We start from the raw sequence: 16,779 nt of genomic DNA, 5'->3' as shown, positions 1-16,779 counted from the left end.
ATGCAGTACTTTTATGTGTATAGTCCACAGTATAGCCTTGGACACTGTGTTTCCCCGGCAGACTTCTATCTTTCTAAGAGGGTTTTAGTCACCTCACAGTTCTCCATATACACCTAAATGGATGCTATATGTGTATTTCCTCACAAAAACTTATTTGGGAAAGACTGGCTTCCGCCGCAGCAAGTGGAATGGGTAAGTTTTCCCAGTTTTATCCAATCTCACCCAGTGAGGTAATGCTTTGACAATGGTGAGTGGAACTACTTGTTCCGAGCCCCAGCCTACACCTAAGAGGGGTGCAGGCAGGTCACACAGGGCACTGAAAGGGGCAGCACCCATGGCACTTTGGTAGGGATCCCAATTCATCGGTCACTGATGTCACTTTAAGAATGACTGACTGAAAGGGAACATCTCGGTAAGTATGATAACCCTCGTTCCCTGAAGGAGGGAATGGAGACATAACGTTCCATTCATTCATGGATTTTAACATGATAAAGTGGCTTTTTTCTGTACCTGTTGAAGGGTTCCCGGAGTGTTCATGAGGCTGTATATGGCAAAGAGAGGCAGAAGAGACACAGAGGACAGCGTCAGCATCCAGCCCATCTCCATGGCCCATCCAGGGGCTGTCACACCATTGGCGAGGGTGAGAGGAGACCAGAACATGAGCGAGAACCCGAACGTGCCCTGAACACACACAGAGATGTTCTCAGAGGATGCTGGCAGTCAATCAGCGTCTGCTATCATTGTCCAGATCTAGTGACCCACAATGCACATGGCAGGAGTCAGGTAACGCCAGCACAGCCTGAAGATGCAGAGCGGCTGGTAACCGATCATGGCCTTAATATTATTACTGAAGCAATCCGCACCTGAAAGATCAGCTTACGGAAGTGTCCATGTCCATATTTCAGCCCAAAATCCAAAGAAAGAAAAAAAAAAGGGATATTTTTGTTATATATATATATATATATATATATATATATATATATATATATATATATATATATATATTCAGAGTTCAGATGCAAAAGCCTTTAAGTGCCATCTGAAATTTTCATCTAATTTTCATCTTATTAGGATTCATTTTACTTTAATGGCAATGTGCAGGTCCTTTTCCAGGCTATTAAAGTGAAATAACTGAACATAAATATAGAAAACTGATCAAAATCATAATTTTAGATCAAAATTTCAGATGGCTCTTAGAGGCTTATGCATCTGAACTCTTCATATATATATATATATATATATATATATATATATATATATATATATATTAGTGGTAGGCCGTTATCGGCGTTAACGTTCTGCGTTAACGTGAGACTGTTATCGGGTGATAAAAAAAATATCGCCGTTAATATATTCTCAAAGTTGTGTTGAGAGCTGGGTCTATACTAAGCAAGCTATGATGACTTTCACCTTGATATTTTATATAACCGACTGACTGAGGCCAGCCTAAAAAGATGCTCAGGACAGTTGACAGGCCACTGCTGCGCACCGTCACGAAAGCTTATCCTTTTCACGTGTTTTTAAGCCTTACCGCTTGTCGATTTAAACATTAAAGCATCCAAACACAAGACACAGAAAAGCTGAACAGAGTCGCTGGTTACTCGCGCGCTGTGTTCGGTTCGCATGCAGAGAGATCGAGAGCCGCATATCACGGACAGCGACACTGAACCGAGCTCTCTTCTGCGAGGTTCTCCTCGAAGTCCCTCCTGCTCCTGAATGAACAAATACAAATCGCAGTTTGAATCGCAGAGAAAGGGGTCTCAAAACGCTTGAACACAGAATTTGCTTATTTTTGCTCTTGTGCCGACAAATACATACAAAATATGTCAAAATATCCACCTTGGAAATTATGCTCGAAAAAACTGTCAGTTATTTCTTAAGTGAAAGTAAACAGTTGAGGAAAAAAAATGGGATGTTTATTATATTGGATGCGTTCATTGTCTCTTAAAGTGACCCCGCCTAATTTAGCGACTGGCTGCTGTAATGTTAATCCAAGAAAATGAAAATGAAAATCACTCACTGCTCTTGACTTAATTACTTTGTAGTTTTAACAGTCAAACCAAAAATTATTCAGACACCAGATACTATTTTTGATATATATAGCAAAACTGTAATAATGTTAGAAATGTAGAATGTGTCTGAATAAATGTAGGTTTGATTGTATATTTCATTTTTTACATTGAAGATTATCCAGTGCTATTTTACATTTTATTATTTGGTTTCTGTACCTTGACACCTAAAAACTTGAAAAAGACATAAACATTGTGTAAATATCACAAATAAATAAAAATAAACGAACATACAAATTAAAGAATTTCAAACAGGGCCCACTGGTACAACCTTCACCAGGGCTCCGCTGACCCTACTTTAATTATGCACCCATGTTAACAGATTCCAGTTGCGTTCCAGGAGCGTTGCATCTGCAGTAGTGCAGCGATCGTTTTTGTACCGAGTAGCGGTAGTCTTCTCAAAGACTTACTGTTTGTCAATTTTATTTGGGTAACACACATATTCTGAATGCCTTCGGCAGAATTCGAATTAGCCATTTTAATCTAAATTAATCTATATTAATTTCAAGATCACAGTGAGATTAATCTAGATGAAAAAAAAAATTAATCTATGCCCACCACTAATATATATATATATATATACACAGACATTATATTAAGAGCATTGGGAAACTGTTAAACACATTAAGCACACAAAATATTATTACTGCAATGCAAAAAATCTTATTGTGTTTACTGTAAATGCTATTGTCTGTTATTGTCTAACAGTCTAATCTAGACTGTTATTGTATCTTATGAATACATTCTGTACCTTAAGGTCACTTATATTGTATTAGATAATCAGTGAACTATTTAAAGCAGCTATTGATACTGATATATTAATGTGTGTGTGAGAGTTTGTGTATCTAATGTGAATGTGTATGTGTATACCGTAAATCCATCCAATGGCCACAGACTGAAAGACAGACAGCAGCAGTAGACTGGCTCCACTGCAGGAGAAATGATCATAGATCTGAAATACATACAGGCCTCCCTGAACACAGACATAGAGACGAGAGAAAGACAGCAAGAGCAGGAATAAAGACCTCTATCTGCTGAAAGGGTTTTAAAGATGTTTAATGTTTCTGAATTAAATCACTTCTGCTCATCAAGCCTGCATTTACTTGATCAAAAATACAGTAAACAAATGCAGGGCTTGACATTAAATGGGGGGTGAAATGCTGGTTTTATCTCAATATCCTGTTAATCTTGAGTACCTATAGAGTAGTACTGCATCCTTCATAACTCCAAAAAGTCTTTAGTTTTATTATATTCATAAGAGAAAGATAGTCTGTACTGATTTTTCCCGGAATAACACGACCGGCTGGAGGCGTGACGTGTGGGCGGAACTAAAGAATCACGAGCGCCAGTAGGCTTTTGCGTTGAGAGCGTTTGGAAGCTGTGACATTACCGTGAGGAAAAAAAAACCATCATCCAAAACAAACCATGGCTAACAGTCAGATTCAGCCATTTATTTATGATCCAGAATCAGATCCCGAGGCTGAAACTGAATGAGAGCAGCAGCAGCAATGACTCGCACCGAGCGGGGCTCGAACCCGGGTCTCCGGCATGGGAGGCGGACGCACTAACAAGGAGGCAGAGATATTTTAAACAGTTTTACTCACCGCCTGAAGTTCCAACACACGATCGTGACCCTTTTTCGTTGGGATTGCATCATACTTAAGAAATAAACGATACGCAAATCCATCGTCAAACTGGGCCTTGTTTGTAAAACAAGCATCTTTGAAATGCAGGGAACAAACAAAAACACTAGCACAACTCCGTTGATGCTCTGTAAAAATAAACTCATAGCATGATAGTGATGTATACATACAGCTGTATATACAGATATATTCACAAGATGACTGTTATATAGAAGTGTGGAATTACAGCTAACAGGTCCCATTCTCAGAAGGTTCTGTCAAGGTTCTCTCAAAGTAATGAACAGACATTTTTCCAATAACATTAATTCAAGTGCGTTCATTCAAGTTTATCTGGTCTTTAATAATATCCTTAAACCATTAATTATACACTGTTCATGGAACATTTTATTTCTTACTATTTGTTCCTGAATGTTCAGATCACATTCAAAAGTAATATTCCCTTAACAATTGCAAAATGATCAAATGGAATGTACATATAATCTGATAATTACTAGTAATGCATGGTTGCTCAAAAACTACCCAAATTTATGACTTGTATATATTAATTTCAAACAATGTCAAAACAGGATACATACTACTTGACACTAATATAACTCCATAAATAATTTAACATTACGTTTTTTTGACACTTAATGGTACTCCACATATACTCGGGTCGAAGTGGCCTCCCGTTTGGCCTGCACGGGGCTCCTGCCACGTTCCAGCGCATGATGGACATTTTATCAGACACCAGACCTATGGCGTGGCATACCTGGACGATGTGGTCATCCACTCCGAGTGCTGGGAAGACCACCTGGACCATCTGTGGAGGGTGCTGATGGAGCTAAGTAGGGCTGGGCTCACTGCCAACCCCCGGAAGTGTCACTTGGGTCTGACCAAGCAAATTACCTGGGCTTCCAAGTCGGAAGTCCGACCTCATCCGACCACAAGAGAAGAAGGTCAAGGCAATATGGTCTGCACCAAAGCCCAGCTCAAAAACCTAGGTACGAGCGTTTTTGGGGTTGGCAGGATACTACCGCTGTTTCATCCCTAACTTCTCCTCCTTAGCCGCCCCCCCTGGCAGACCTGACCAGGAAGGGGCAGCCGGAAAATGTGTGCTGGATGCCTGAAGCGGAGGAGGCATTCAAAAAGGTGAAGATGGCCCTCACCTTGGAGCCGGTCCTGCATGCCCCGGACTTCAGCTGCCCCTTCCTGCTGCAGACGGGAGGGGTGGGAGGTGTTGATCACGGGCTGATCACCCGAACCTGCCTCTTATCAGCCGGGCTCCATATAAACAGCTTGCGCTCAGGACAAGAGTGAGAAGCCTCTCCACGAGCAACCCCACTGATACTGCTCTCTCCTGTTCCTTCCAGAAAGCAACCTGTGACTCGAGTAAGAGCACCAACGCACGCTAAATCACTGCCATCATCCCCTTATCCCCACAATTTATAACAAAATCCACCCTCTGGGGCTTTGCACTTGAGTTTGCTCTCGCATGTTCCTTTCACCCCGCCACAATATCTTTTGGGTCAAAATGGACCAGAATGCATTATAAGGGCTAAACAACTGGAGGTTTTGAGCATTCAGAAACAACATTTTCATAACTTAATGGGAGCATTTGCTAAATGTTCTTAGAGCATATTTTTATTAGCAGGGATGTAGATGATTAAACATACAGTTGAAAACATACCAAAAATATTTCAGTTGTCTACTTCAAAGCAAAAAAAAAACTACTCTTATTGGTAACAGGTATTTTTAATTTCCAACAGAACTTCATGCTTCACAATCATGCTTCTTACCTGACTGCACCACATCTGCAATATCCACACCCTGCTCCTGTGCCATGAAGCCAAGCACAGAGAAAATGGCAAATCCTGCTATGAAACTGGTGCTGCTGTTGAGGAGACACAGTCTGAAACAGTCCCTGAAAGACAAATGTCTCGAGGTTACATTTGTAACCATGGTTCCCCGAAAGGGAACAAGACACTGCTTTGAACATTTTAGGCAACGCCCCCAGCGAGACACCATACTGAAGCATGTGTTCCTCTCGCTGAGAGCAGTTTACATCCCCGGGCATCTCAATCAGGGAGCAGACATCCTACTGAGGCAGGGGCTGAAGCCCAGGGAATGGAGGCTCCACCCAGAAGTGGTGGAGGTCCTTTGGGGGGTGTTCGGTTAGGCGGGAGTGAATTTATTAGCATCCCAGGAAATGACACACTATCCGCTCTGGTTCTCCCTTATGCATCCAGCTCCACTACACATGGTGCAGACGTGGCCGAGGCTTCATCTGTAAGCATTTCCCCCGATCGCTATGCTCCCGGGGACCTGGAGAGAGTACCATTTTTTGCTAGTAGTATCAAGTATCAAGTGTCAAGAGGCATTTTTTTTATTTGTCATTTGCATAGTTAGGACCAGTGTTGTAGTCGAATCACCAACTGTCGAGTCCGAGTCGAGTCTCAAATCTCAGTGTTCAAGTCCGAGTCCAAGTCCGAGTCACCAAAGAAGAGTCAGAGTCGAGTCCAAGTCGAGTCACCATTACCAGAGTTCGAGTCCGAGTCAAGTCCAAGTCGAGTCACCATTACCAGAGTCCTAGTCGAGTCTCGAGTCCAGTATTGGAATTTTTTTACGTTTTTTGAGGAAACAATAGCAACCGAGTTGGTAGGCATTGAAGTCCATTATATGAAAAAAAAAAAACTAAAATGTTTTCCTTAAAAAATATAATTTAAGAAAAAACGCCATGGATATCCTGAATGGCATTGGGAGGAGTAAATGATTTGGAAATTTTCAATTTTGTGTAAACTAATCCTTAACACTGTATTACAGAAATACACTACAAGTAAAAAAGAAACATGCATTTTACAGGACACTGTATTTTAAAGATACTTAAAACTACAAACAGGTGATGAGCAGGGTCAGTGCGGTCCTTGATGATGCTGCGAGCCTTTCTCAAGCAGCGAGTTTGATAGATGTCCTGTAGGGCTGGTTTATGTCCAATGATGAGCTCTGCTGTTCTCAACACTTGCTGAAGAGCAGTTGCCGTACCATACAGTGATGCAGCTGGTCAGAATGCTCTCAATAGTGCAGCGGTAGAAGTTTGACATGATGTTAGAGGAGATGTCATACCTCTTCAGTCTCCGCAGGAAGTAGAGATGCTGACGGGCTGTTCTCACTATGGTCTCTGAAGGCTCCAGGAAAGATCCTCAGAGATGTGAATGCCAAGGAACTTGTAGCTCTTAACTGTCTCTACTATCTCTACGTTGATATGAAGGGGAACGTGACCCTCTCTCTGTGACTTCCTGTAGTCCACAATCATCTCCTTGGTCTTGCTGACGTTTAGAGAGAGATTGTTATCAGCACACCATGCTGTGAGTGCATTAACCTCATCTCTGTAGGATGTCTCTTCGCCATTATTGATGAGTCCTAGGATAGTAGTAAATTTGATGATGATGTTGGAGCTATGCTTAGCAGAGCAGTCATAAGTGAACCGGGGGTACAAGATTGGACTGAGTACACATCCCTGTGAGGCACCAGTGCTGAGTATAAGTGAGGAGGATGTGTGATTGCCAATTCTGACCACCTGGGGTCTTCCGGTCAGGAAGTCCAGGCCTCAGTTACATAAGTGACTGTTTAGACCCACATTTTTCAGTTTGGCTATAAGTTTGTTACGGGTGATGGTGTTAAATGCAGAGCTGTAATCAACAAACAGCATCCGCACATAGGTGTCTCTTCTAGAGCTGTAGTCAAGTCCGGCTTTGTCGAGTCCAAGTCAAGTCCAAGTCCAGGACTAGTCGAGACCGAGTCGAGACCGAGTCCAAAGAGGTTCGAGTCCAAGTCAAGTCCAAGTCCAAAGAGAAAAAAGGGTACTCTTCAAGTCCACATTCTTAACTACTATGTAACTACTACTATGATAATGTATGAGAGACAGCATATCTCCTATTCTACAAAAATAATTTTACATTATTATTTGTAATGATCAAAAAGCATGTGCAAAGTAACAACCCTGTAGGACAGGGGTCTCCAAACTAGGTCCTGGATGGCCAATGTCCTGAAAAGTTTAGCTCCAACTGGCCTTAACACACCTATCTGGAAGATTCTAGTGTGTCTAGTAAAGGCTTGATTAGCTGGTTCAAGTGTATAAAATTAGGGTTGAAGCTAACAGGGGCATTACACAAGACCCTGGGCCCTATGCATAGGCAGTACTGATGGGCCCCCATGCCCCCCACCCATGAAAATATCCAGGTAAAATAAAATATATTTCAGATTCATACTTTTCAAGGGCCCTCTCTTCCTTTGGGGCCCTGGTAATGAGTACTGGTATTACCCCCAGTCCGACCCTGGGAGCTAAACTATAAAGGACACTGGCCCTCTAGATCAGAGTTAGGAACTGTAAGGTCAAATAATTTTTACGTACTTTACTTTCATTTTATTTACTTAATAATTCTGATTTTGCTGACATCATGTCTGTGGTCAAAAATTAAAATGACTGATGCCTTGGCACATACACATGCAAAGCTCTGGATATGACAAATGCGCGCGGTTAAGGCTAGAAGGGATATGTTTGGCTCTACTGGGCATGCGCACATAAATACAGCAAAATTTTTGTCATACTATACTAGTGCTTGCATAGACTAGTCGTTCACTGTCGGAAACAATCAACTAATCCAGCATGCATTAACCATAATGCATACAAAGTGGTTGCAAATACGATGTGAATTTTAGAATTACAATATTGCGTGGAGCTGTTAATTTCTATGACCCTATCTATGTTGCATGTAAAAATTAAATATGTAATGTAATAATTAGGGTTGTGCCTGAAGCCGAATACCTTATTTGGAATGGCTCGGCTAATGGCGTAAAAAACGAATAACGCACAAGGAATAATTCTGCCTGAATACTCGACTGAAGCTGACACAGTCTGGTGTTTGCTAGATAACAGCTGAGCCAGGGGATCAGCGCAATATTATACACAGACCTCTAAAGTCACGAGTGTGAAGTGAATTAATGTAAACTTTATGAGCAAAAAGAGTGCAAATCAAACACCGCATTGTTGTTGCCTCTCTGTGCATCTCTCAGAAATCAGAGCATTGCAAGAGTAATTTTACCTATAATAATACATCATACACATTATAGTATTTGTATATATTTAAAAGGCAATGATTTAAAGCTTAGGCTATGATGTGATACGAATTAATGGAATAAGCACAGCGCGCTCACCAATAAAAAGATCAGCATTGCGCGTTTCAGAAAAACCAAACCAGTTCTCTCTCAAGAGTAGGCTAATAATCAGCTTAGATACGGATACATTTTCTACTTGTCCTTACGTGTTTGCATCTTTACCTTTTGCTGGTTTGCGCGGCACACACGCATCTGTTTAGTGAAGTTCACTAAACATTAAGACTCGCTTAAAGAGTTAATGTAATGAAAATATGCGCATTGAATGGATTCAGTTGTTTGTCATGACATCTCTCTGCTTGCATGATAAATATTATTTTAGAAATTAATAATTATTTTAGTTTAACATGACATATTTGTTCAGCGATAACTAAAAAAAAAAAAAAAAAAGATAAAAAGTCATAACGGTCTTATCAAGTAACTGTACGACGTTGTATCCAAATTCAGATACGAAAAATTTTGTGATTGTAACAGATACAAATTCTGGCTGTTACATGATCATTTAAATATCTCATAATAATAAAGTTTTTAAAATGTACATATGTAATTGTTGCATAAGGCTATACATTAATAAGCGTTTATTGATAAAAAATATATATATATTTAATGTGACTCGAGTAACTCAAGCATTTTTTAAGAAAAAAATCGACTAGTAGAAATCAGTAGTCTTGCAGCCCCTATACTGTACAACATTAATTAGTATTTCACTATTGTAAAGGGTACGTTTAAGACTATCTAGGTGTAGACGTAAATAAAACACAATCTAACAGATATAAAATTAAATTAGAAGCATCTAAACTTTTCAGGTCGCAGCAAGTGCATTGCTGGTCATGCACATCCTTTCCCGGAACAATACTTGAAAGCTTAGCCAAGATGGAGAAACAGATGTTCATAGCTGTACAAGGATGGATAGCAATTTTAAATGAATCTATTAGCAGAGCTACTGCAAGGTGTTTTAAGTGCTGGAAATCCATTTATTCTTTGCTGAAACTTCTGTGTCTTCATGGAGAGTGGGTCATGGTTGCCTAGCAACAGCAGACGCCACTGGAGCGCAAGCGCAGATTACAGAGTGCTTTGGAAAAAAGGAGAAAGCGGCGCACCTAGTCTTTTCCACACGTTTTCAGTCACGATTTCACGCAAATCTGGTTTTGTTTTGAAGGATAATTTATTTTATTTTTATTTTTTGCTTGACTCGGTCGAGACCAACTAGAATACTTGTCGAGTCCAATGGCCAAGTCCGAGACAAGTCAGAGTGCAAATGCAACGAGTCTGAGACAAGTCCGAGATGACAGAAAAATGTCTTGAATCCGGACTCGAGTCCAAGACTGGAAGCTTTGCGGCCGTTGACTCTCTTGAAGGCCTTACTTCGTGTGTCTTTACAACCAAGGGGCAGGTGTCATTGTCAGCAGGTATTTTCAAAGCAGGAAATGTATTGTCTGCCTCAACACATGCATAGAATGTATTGAGCTCATCTGTTAAAGAGGCAGACAAAGACACACCACTGCTTTTCCTTCCTTTGTAGGCTGTGATTTAGCGTAGACTGCTCCAAATGCGTTGGGGGTCAGATCCATGATATTCTGACTCCACTCTGTCGCTAAAGTCTCTTTTTGCTGATTTTATTGATCTTTGAAGGTCATACCTGGACTTCTTATAAGCAGTTAAATTGCGAGAGTTGAAGGCAGCAGTCCGTGCTCTTAATTTGGCCCGCACATCACCGTTGACCCATGGTTTCTGGTTTGTAAATGATTAAACGTTAATGGATGGAACAACATCCTCTGTGCATGTGTTAATGTAGCCGATCACAGAGTCTGTGTATTCCTGTATGTTGTCTCCTGTTGCATCTTAAAAACATCATGCCAGTCTGTGGAATCAAAGCAGTTCTGCAGTGTGGAGATGGTAGACGCTTTTAGTAACCGGTTTTTCCTATTTGAGGCATTGTCTGTAGGCTGGTAACTGCAGTAGGCTAATGTGGTCACCTTTGTCAAATGCTGGTCGGGGGAGGGGTTTGTAACTGTCCTTAAATGTTGAATAGCAGTGATCTAAGGTCTGATCACCTCGTGTGGGGAATTTTATGTGTTGGTAGAATTTGGGAAGAATTTTCCTCATATTCACCCTGTTAAAATCCCCAACAACGATAAAAGCAGAGTCAGGATGAGCAATTTCTAATCCGTTTATGGTGCTGTACAGTTCGTCCAATGCTTTAGTTTTGTCCACGTGAGGAGGGATTTAGACCACTGTAAGAATGATTGAATTAAACTCCTGCGGGAGGTAGAAGGGGCACACTTTAACGGAGAGCAGTTCAATATCAGGGGAGCAGTGTGTAGATAAAACTGTAACATCAGTGCCCCAGTGAGTGTTAATCATAAAGCACACACCTCCACCTCTGCTCTTACCGGAGTTTAGCGATCTGTCATGACAAAAATCTAAAAAAAGAATCCAGGCGGTGTAATGGCCGTATCGGGTACATCTGAGTGTAACCACGTCTCACAGAAAGCCAGAATGCAGCAGTTGCGAATGTCCCGTTGGTATGTGATTCTCGCATTAAGTTTGTTATCCAGAGACTGTATGTTGGCTAACAAGATAGTAGGGAGTGGAGGGTTACAACTTGTTTTCCGCGATCTGCTTAGAATTCCAGCACGCTTGCCTTTCCTCCTTTTCCGACGGTGTCTTAGGATGCAAGCCGGCAACAGAGGGAGCGCGTTGACGCTGAAGCTGGAGTTCAGAGGCGGCGTTGTATCCGAAGCGAAGTTTAAATTTGATTGGATGTTCAGTAGTGTTTGTCGATCATACTGTATTAGAGTCTGTACTGTCTGAGCAAAAGTAAGTATACTAACATGAATAACACAAATAAACACGAAAAACAGCAATGTTTGCACAGAGTGCTCATCAGCAACGCCATCGTAGCGGCACGCCGGAAGTAGAATCCTGTGAGCTATGTTTGGTTCTCGGACCTGGTGTCCCTGCTCGACAGCTCTCCACAGGAGATTAAAATCAGGAGGGACTTCCTCTCTCAGGCAGGAGGCACCGTCCTTCACCCCGACCAGAGAAATGGAAATTGTGGGCATGACCCCTGAGGGGGCACAGCTCATAGCATCTGGTCTCTCAACTGAGGTTGTTGAGATCATACTCCAGTCCAGAGCTACCGCCAAAAGGAAACTGTTCACTTTGAAGAAAACTTGTGGAGTTTCTGAAGGGGCAATTCAGGGAAGCTTGTGACTGTCCCATAGACTGACAAGTAAAATACACTGTCAACGTCCAGAAAAGTATAAAAGCATCGTCAGAATAGTCCATCAGTGGTTTAAATGTAACGTTTTGAAGCGACGAGAATACTTTTTGTACATGAAAAAAACAAACAAACACTATAACGACTATATTCAACAGTTGAAGTGCACTCAACCAGGATTATGGCTCCTAGGTTATCAGTGGGTGTGGTCCTTCAGGATGTTTGTGCTGTGTCAGACTGTTCCTCTTCACACACATTCATCTGTTCCTACAGTCTGGACCTGACATCTACTCCAGGGATCCAAATCCTCTAATCTTGATGTGCCCACAAGATACACACCAGCCAGGGGCTTCTATTGTGCAGTGGGGTATTCTCATTCCCAAAGCATTCGATGCAGCACAAGTTCCTGAAGTGGAATGTCTCGAGGTTACATATGTAACCATATTTCCACGAAAGGAATGTGATGCTGCGTCTCCCTGCCATAATCAATGCATCCCTGCAGGCACTCGCTTCCGCAGAAGCTAACATATGTGCTTGCCGGATGTGCCTTTATGCTTTCTCGTCGCTCACGTCACCCTGTTCTTGACATTTTGCTTCACTGTTGGACTGATTTCACACATGCTTCAGTACCATGTCTCGACAAGTTGTTCCCAAAGAGTTGGACACAGCTCGAGTTCCTAAAGGGGAACTGAGGCACATGTGTTGTTTCGGTGGTTACTAATTACATAAGTTTAAGTTGATGTACTAAAATGAAACAAAATAAAAGTAATATATAAATATATAAACTATTTTGAAATGTTTTTTTTTTTTAATACAAAATTAGAATAATGGTGAAAACAAAAAAATAACTAAATTAAAATTGAAAATATAAAAATAAAAGTTTCAAATTCTTAATAATAAAAGAATACAATAGTACATAAACAACTACACTAGATAAACAAGCATCATTAGACTGCACTAGTAACATCAGTATCATGGGTTTGATTCCCAGTGGATACATGAATAATGTGTACCTTTAATGCAATGTACATCGTTTTAGATAAAAGGATTTGCCAAATAATGTAAATGAATCATTCCAAAAAAGACATTACTGTAAAAAGTGACATGAAAGTGAATACAGTCATCATTGTTTTCAAACTTATGTGTAAGAGACTTTGTGAGAGGAAGGACACACTTGTAACAGTCGTTGTTGAATTTGTTGTAGCTGCCGAGAGCCGTAAGACTTCCCAGACAAATGCCATATGAGAAAAAGATTTGAGTCCCAGCATCCATCCATTCCTGTACCTCTGGAAGAAAGAGAGAGATTTCACATCGAGCATATTTTTCAAAATTTTAATTCAAACTTTATCTCTGGCTTTTTGAAAACAGCATCAAAATCACTTGTTACAGATAGTCAGTCACTGTTTAAACAAATCCTCTCCAAGTCTTTCTCTGCAAACTATGAATTAAACAAAGCAGTGTATCACAAATAATGACAAATCAAATGAAATATGATAAAATCGAGCTGAAACTACATGTGGTCTTTATGTTAGTTGTGTCTAATAAACTTTTATTCCATTTTAAACAAAAGTTTAGAATGATTTACTTTATGATGCCAAGGGAAAGGTAATAATACATTTCCTTAAGGGGGGGGGGGGGGTGAAATGCTCATTTTCACTCAATATCCTGTTAATCTTGAGTACCTATAGAGTAGTACTGCATCCTTCATAACTCCAAAAAGTCTTTAGTTTTATTATATTCGTAAGAGAAAGATAGTCTGTACCGATTTTCCCTGGAAAAACATGACTGACGGAGGCGTGATGTGTGGGCAGAGCTAAAGAATCACGAGCCTCAGTAGGCTTTTGCGTTGAGAGCGTTTGGAAGCTGTGACATTACCTTGAGGAAAAAACATCATCCAAAACAAACCATGGCTAACAGTCAGATTCAGCCGTTTATTTATGATCCAGAATCAGATCCCGAGGCTGAAACTGAACGAGAGCAGCAGCAGCAACGACTCGCTCCGAGCGGGACTCGAACCCGGGTCTCCGGCATGGGAGGCGGACGCACTAACAAGGAGGCAGAGATATTTTAAGCAGTTTTACTCACCGCCTGCGGTTCCAACACACGATCGTGACCCTTTTTCGTTGGGATTGCATCATCCTTAAGAAATAAACGATACGCATATCCGTCGTCAAACTGGGCCTTGTTTGTAAAACAAGCATCTTCGAAATGCAGGGAACAAACACAAACACTTGCACAACTCCGTTGATGCTCTGTAAAAATAAACTCCATCCACTGGTCCCTTAATGCTGTTTTTTCTTTCTGTGCAGGGTTGTCTTGCCCTGGTAACCAAAAACACACTCCTTTTGTGACATTTCGCGACACTCTCGCTCTGATCAGTGATTGTCTGTGCTCAGCCTCTCAGTGCTCTGCTATACGGGAGCGCGCGCTCTTCCGGCAGACGTGCCCTTAGGACCCATATAAGGAAATTTGTGTTCGTATCGTGACAAAAACCTGTTTATACAGTAGTCAACATTTGAAGTGGATCAAAACCTTTCAGCAAAGTTGTCCTTAAACCTAAACAATACCCATCTTGTCTTAGCAAAATTTAGGTCAAACAAAACTCTTTGTTAATTTTCATAATTTTACATAAGTATTAGTAGTGATTAATGCATGTTGCACAGACATGCTTTGTGTTTTACTATGTCATGCCGGTGATCGTGTGACCTACCTGTGGGTCTGTCAGCCGTGTGTGATTGGGTTTCAGGTAATAAACAATCCCGTCCAAAGCACCAGGTAGATAAACCTCTTGAACCAACAACACCAGCAACATCACATATGGGAAGGTGGCTGTGACATACACAACCTACATAACACAATACAAATGAACAATGAAATGTGAAAATTTTTAATGAAACTTGACCTGAAATATTACATAACATATGCCTTTGAAATTGCATTTGCCTTTTTTTTTTTTTTTATTGCAACATTTCATGATGCTTTTAATAATGTATTAATATATTTATGTATTCCAGCTTACATTTCAATATACTTACAGTACATGTCTTTTATTTCAGCATTCCATGAAGCATTTAATGATTTAATTACATATATATATATATTTTTTTTTTATGGATGCATGCTTACATTGCAATGCACTTTTATGTTTTCATGGCAAAATTTCATGATGTATTTAATTATTTATTTATATATTTAAATCATCCTAATTTATATAGATAAATCCTTATATACCTTAAATCCTAAAAGAGCTGAAACATCACAATGCAATAGAATATGCCTCAGAGTTACTGGACTGGGCATAAAGAAGCATCTTCTCTTATGTTATGGTATAAAAACATGGGCAGCACTCACTCATGAGCAGTGTTTACCAGCAGCAGACACAGGGCCAGACGCCAGTGTACTGAGCCCAGTCGATCCACATTAGCAGACAGGTCCAACACCTCACGCCTGGAGAGAGACACATGCTCACAAAACAAAACAAACCCCAAAACAAACCATCAGATCATCCAAATCATTGCATCATGTTCATACCAAAAACTTACTCCCAAAACTCAATGACTGGAGACGTGGCGTTTTCAGAGTGATCACTAATGTTGTGTAGATCAAACCCCCTGCAGGCGTCTAGAGGAGATACAAGACAATGCATTTAAACTATATTACCCATGGGTACACTTATGTACTTGTCTTTCAAAGTGTTTAAACTTTGGATGCTCTGGAATTCACTTTAGATATCATCTGCTAAATGAAAACAAGTACATATAGATGCATTTGCTGTCAATGGTTAACAAAGTTTAAGCTAAAGTTTAAAATTTTACTCAAAATTACATTGTAATTTGGAAAACCCTGCCCTTAAAAACACAACTGCCAATCTGATGCCAGTCAACAAACACAATGACCCGACAAGTAGAGAGCATTTCTGATTGGCTAAAAAAAAAAAAAAAAACACCAACCCTGTGGGATTTGACATTTTAGTAAAGTAGATAATTTATATACTATATATAACAGTGTCTGTGTATAAAAGCGTTTCAAATCTCAAAACTGTCACAGTTCATGAATTCGCTGTCTCTCTCTCGGCTAGTTTAGTGTGCAGGTGTGTTTGTGGGCGTGGTCCCTGATCACTACTGATTACCAGCACCACCTGCGTCCCATTGTGTGTGTCTATTTAAGTGCAGTAACTGGTGTTTCACATTGTCAGATCATTGTGGTTCTTTTGCGAGGTAAACGAGTGGTCATATGTTTCGATTAGCGCGAAAATGGATGCTGATTAGGTGTAAGGGAGGCTTACCTCTGGTGATTACGTTTTGGTTGCACCAGCAACTAAAGCAAAGTCTGAGGCGTGGAAAAGTTTTGTCCATGTTTATAATGAGAATAATGAGTGAATAATGACACCCCATCAGTGAGTGCAGGAACGCGCTGAAGACATCTACAGTGGATTCAATAATTTTCCTCCACAAAAACATGTAGGCTTAGCCTAATCTCTGTGTGTAAAGGTTTTTCAAATGATAACTAAATATTCATTGAGTCTTAAATGCATAATGTGGACAGAGTATTTACGCGAATGTTGGCATTATTCTTTTATTAAATGTCAGCTGCTAGTGGCAAGGCAAATCCAGAGGAGCCTTTATCTTAATTTCGTTATTGCCAAATACCCATCTTAATTAAAAATGTATCTTAATTTAATTTGTTAAAAAAG

At 40.4% G+C, this 16,779-nt stretch overlaps 1 pseudogene; it reads right to left on the bottom strand.

Annotated features, from left to right (window-relative positions):
- Positions 1–16,779, bottom strand: part of LOC113109165 (sodium- and chloride-dependent GABA transporter 2-like) — a 32,520-nt pseudogene that overhangs the window by 3,646 nt on the left and 12,095 nt on the right.

Source organism: Carassius auratus, chromosome 1, assembly GCF_003368295.1.
Source record: "Carassius auratus strain Wakin chromosome 1, ASM336829v1, whole genome shotgun sequence".
NCBI classification, from domain to species: Eukaryota; Metazoa; Chordata; class Actinopteri; order Cypriniformes; family Cyprinidae; genus Carassius; species Carassius auratus.
The sequence above is the reverse complement of the archived record's forward strand: the minus strand, read 5'-3'. Positions and strand labels throughout refer to the sequence as shown.